We start from the raw sequence: 5000 nt of genomic DNA, 5'->3' as shown, positions 1-5000 counted from the left end.
CTTTCATACTTTCATTGTTATTCATCTAGGTTCACCATGAATATGGTGAACTAAACCTTGTATGTTTGTTGGGGAATCAATGTAATCTCTTGAAGCTCTCATATATGGATTTGTTGAATACATCTTTGAATTAAGACATATGCTTTCTTTTCATCATTAGTTAGGGTTTTTCCTCTTTGCTCAATGCTTGCATTGTTTAACTCATTCTAATGCATGATTATTGGTTTTGTTGATACGGACACGTACGGGGAAATCTAGATCCGGGGAATTTCTCCCAATATTTTACTGACAACATTATATTGGTTGCCTTAAGCTCCTGCACTCATGAACTAATCATTAGGAATGCTAGGAATTGTATGAACTATTTGATTAGGGAGAAGCCATCTAGAATGGTACATTAGAGAGTGGCATTAACAATGATGATTTGAAAGAGGAATTCCTAAAATATATGAGAGTGGATGAGATGAAATTGACCCCCAACAACATATTCATTCATTTAATCCATTGAAAGTGTTTATCTTATGTCTTTGCCATTGATCAATTCATGCATACATGTTTATTTTCGTCTTGCATATTAAAATTTCAATCATTGTTTTCTTAAGTCTTAGCTAATCAAGAAATCACATAACTAAACTAGGCCGTGAGTCCTTTGGGAAGAACGATACTTGGTCTTACCAAGTTTTATTACTTGAACGATTCGGTCATACTTGCCGATTGTGAAACAAGTTTGTGACATCATATTTTGGTGCTTACAAATTTGTCCATCAAGTTTTTGGCGCCGTTGCCGGGGATTCATGGTTTAACTGGTTAATTTGTGTGATTATTGATTACCTTTGACTTTAATTTTGAATTTCTGTTTTTATTTTTTCTGTTTTTATTTTTTTTTTATCTTTTTAGATTTGATTTTTATCTTTTAGGTTAGATTTTATTTTTATCTTTTTAGATTAGATTTTATTTTAATTTCGAATTTTTATTTTATTTTTCTGTTTTCTGTTTTCTGTTTTTCTGTTTTCTGTTTTTTTTATTTTTCGGTTTTTATTTGATTTTATTTTATCTTTTTAGATTAGATTTTATTTTATTTTATTAGATTTTATTTTTTTATCTTTTTAGGTTAGATTTTATTTTATTTTATTAGATTTTATTTTTTTATCTTTTTAGGTTAGATTTTATTTTATTCTTATTCTATCTTTTAGGTTAGGTTAGATTTTATTTTATTTTATCTTTTAGATTAGATTTTATTTTTTAGATTAGGTTTTATTCTATTTGATTCTATCTTCTAAATCTTTTATCTTCTTATATCTTTTCAATCTTTATTTTCTTCTATATCTTTTTGTGCTAACAATTGTTTTTAGGGTTTTGTGCCTAATGTCTGCAGAATGCAATTTGGTCAAGAGTTTAACTATAGGGGCACTCAATTCTACCAAAGTAATCTCAACCAATGGTGGGAACCTCACTCAAGCATGGATCAAAGCCAATTTTGGCAAGCTGCTGGACAATTTGAGAACCAACCACAACAACAATGGCAGCAACAACCCTTTCTATCAGGAAGTTTGGATAGGTTGGAGGACACCCTTCAACGATTTTTGAAAAATTCCGACTCTACTCAGAAAAGCATTGAAGAATCATGTAAAAGAATGGAGATGCAACTTCGTCACATTAGTCAGATATTAAATGATGATGTTAATACTGATGTTAACCTTAAGGAGGAAGGGCAAGTCATTATCACTGAAAGTGACAAGATTCTTGATGAGGAAAAATTAGAGGGAGATGAGGAAAGGGTAGAGAGAAAAGAGAAAGAAGAGTTGAGTGAGAAAGATAAAGATGAAGAAAAAGAAAAAGAATTGGTTGAGAGAGAAGAGAGAAAGAAAATTTGTGTGAAGATAAAGAAGTTGAGGAGAAAAAGAGAAAGGAAGAAAAAAATAAAAGAAGAGAAAAAGAGAAAATTTAGGGAGAGAAAAAGGAAGAAAAAGAAGATGAGAGGAAAGAAGAAGAAATCACATGAAAAATCACATCCTCATCTAAAGAAGAATCATAGGAAGGAAAAGAAATTTAAGTGCTTCATGGAAATCTTCAAGAAATTGGAGATTAAAGTTCCTATGATTGAGACACTGCAACAGGTTCCTGGTTTGATCAAATTTCTGAAGAAGTTCAGTAGGAAGAAGAAGAAAAAGAAGAAGGAACTTGAGCTTTACTGGGTCAAGCTAATGACGTTAAAGAAGCGCTTGCTGGGAGGCAACCCAGTGGATTTACAAACTTTTGATTTGGTTTTGTAATTTATAATTTGTGAACATTATTCTGGACATTATTTTATTGGATCTAGCATCTACTGAAGGATGCTAGGTGATTAAGTATCTACTGAAGGATACTAAGTTTGTAACACCTACTGATGGGTGTTGGTGAGAAGATTTTGCACCTACTGATGGGTGCTGGTAAGTTTGAAACACCTACTGATGGGTGTTGGTGGATTTTGGGTCAGGCTCGTGACGTTAAACAAGCGCTACCTGGGAGGCAACCCAGTTGATTGATTGTTTTCTGTTTGTCTATTTTAGTTAGGGTTTGCATAAGCATTTTTAACATTGAATTGCAGGGAACCTATGAGGGGTATGCTAGGAAGGCACGTAGGTCAAGAAAAGAAGGAGAAGGGCACATCACGAAAGTGCCGCTGAGCGGCATTTACCGCTGAGCGGTACTAACGCAGATGGGCTTAAGTTCCCCTTAGCGGAACCCGAGCCCATTGGGGTAATTTTAAACCCTAAGCTGCGCGTTTTTACACTCTTTCAAGTTCTTCTCTGCATAAACACTTCCACACCTCTTCTCCTAGGTTTTCCACATCTTTCTACTCTTCCCTCTTTAGAAGATTTCTCTTCCACTCACTTTTATACTAGTGTGTCATCAAAGTTTGGGGTTGGAAGAGAGCATTCTCATATCATCTAGCATCTCCACCCAAGTAAGTAAAATGCATTTTGTTCATTCTAGGGTTCTTGAATTTGAATGTGATTGTCAAAGCATGAATATTTAGGGGTTTTAGTTTCTATGCATAATTTGATGATATATTTGATGTTTGAACCGATTAAACTGCTTGATTATGAACTGGAAAACTGAAAATTTCATTTGGGTGGAGTTAGGACAGTTTTAAAAAGAGATTTGCAAAAATCTGCAGATCACCGCTGAGCGGCATTTACCGCTGAGCGGCACTCTGCCAGATTGGTTTTTTCTGGTTTGTTGCGTGTTTGGATGTGGCACTGGTGGCGTTGAGGGGAAATTCTGGCCCTCAGCGGTGGTTTAGCTTCAAAAGGAGTTTTGTTTTGTGTTTACTAATGATTAACATCATGTTCTGTGGTTTTGGATTTATGTTTGAATGCAGGAATGGCATCCTCTTCAGGAAAGAGATTGAAAACCATGGCAACCAAGAGAAAGGAAAAGGAACCAGAGCAGCCCCATAATGGCAGGTTCCTCTCTAGGAAACATGAGAAGCACTTTAGGGTGGTTCAGGACAGGAGACTTCTAATGGAGAGAAAGGTTGGAATGATACCTAACTTTGCTCCTCAATTTGGAGAGCAAGTGTTATGGAATGATTGGGGGAAGCTAGCCACTTATCCATCACCTGCCAACATAGCTGTGGTGAAAGAATTCTACACCAATGCAAAGAAGATTGGTGATTATCCAGCTGAGAATTATTTGGGCTATGTTAGAGGCCATGCTATTAGATATGATCCTGACTCCATCAATAACTTTCTGGATACTGTGTGGGCTGGTGAGCAATGCCAGTTTGCTCTTAGCATGGAGGAAGGTGCTGACTTTGAGGATGTTGAGAGAGTATTGTGCATACCTGGAGGACACTTTCAAAGGAATAGATCTGGAGCAGTGGTTAACATTAGGAGGACAGACTTGACTCCTCTTGCAAAGTATTGGATGGCATTTTCTCATGCCAACATTCAGCCATGCTCACATGTGTCAGATATCACTCTCAGCAGGGCACTATTCATCTATTGTGCTATCAGAAACTTGAATGTTAATATTGGGCAGGTGATAGCTGATGAGATTAGTGTGTGTGCTAACACCTCAAACAACAAAGCACCACTGGGACATCCTTCTTTGATCACTCACCTTTGCAAGCTAGCTGGGGTGGATACTTCTGTTCCACCATTTGAGAGGCCAAGAAAAGCTATAGATGAGGCCTATTACAGACAGTACTGTGGAGGTGAGGAGGCAGCCCAGCCAGTTCCACCACGCCAGGCTCGTAGAGAGAGAAGGCCAGCACAGGGCAGGACTTTTGCTGATACTCATGAGGCAGAACCATTCCAGATGAGGGACATGTATATGTCTCTTATAGGTGCTCAGTTGCAGTCCATCCACAGAGGGCAGGTGGCCACGGCTGAGATGATAGTGGGGATGTATGATACCCCTCCAGCACACAGGTGGACTATGGATGAATTCCATAATGTGGTAGCTTGGCCAGAAGAACCAGTATATGGAGGAGCTGGAGCAGCTGAAGCTTCAGCCAGAGATATGGAGGAAGATGAAGCAGAGGAGGAGGATGCATTTGATGAAGATGATGATGAAGAGGAAGAGGAAGATACAGAGAGATCGGACTGATGAGGAGCTGAGATAGCATTTACTGATGAATGCTATCATATGATTATGCTTTTATGGTTTAAGTTTTCTGAACTTATTTGTTTTTGTTTTTAGATTAGGGTTTGATGTACTCTATTGAACACCTGGTTTGTTATGATGGTTTGCTATTAACTGTGATTGTGTGATAAGTAATGCTTGATGATGCTTATTGATTGATTGATGTTGAGATGATGTGCACATTAAAATGCTTATACAGGTGATTCACAAGCTTTGTGAACAAATGCATAATATCATGATTGTGATTGTGAAATTAAGCAGGATGTGCATGTCAAATGTGAATGAGCTTATATGTGAGGTTTTGAGCTCCAGAGTTATTATTGTTGAATGCTATTACTTTGAAAGCATGAATGATTTTGCCCAGGTTT

This window comes from Vigna umbellata, chromosome 10, assembly GCF_029865625.1.
Source record: "Vigna umbellata cultivar VRB3 chromosome 10, Vumbellata_1.0, whole genome shotgun sequence".
In the NCBI taxonomy this organism is placed as follows: Eukaryota; Viridiplantae; Streptophyta; class Magnoliopsida; order Fabales; family Fabaceae; genus Vigna; species Vigna umbellata.
This window is presented reverse-complemented; position numbering follows the sequence as displayed.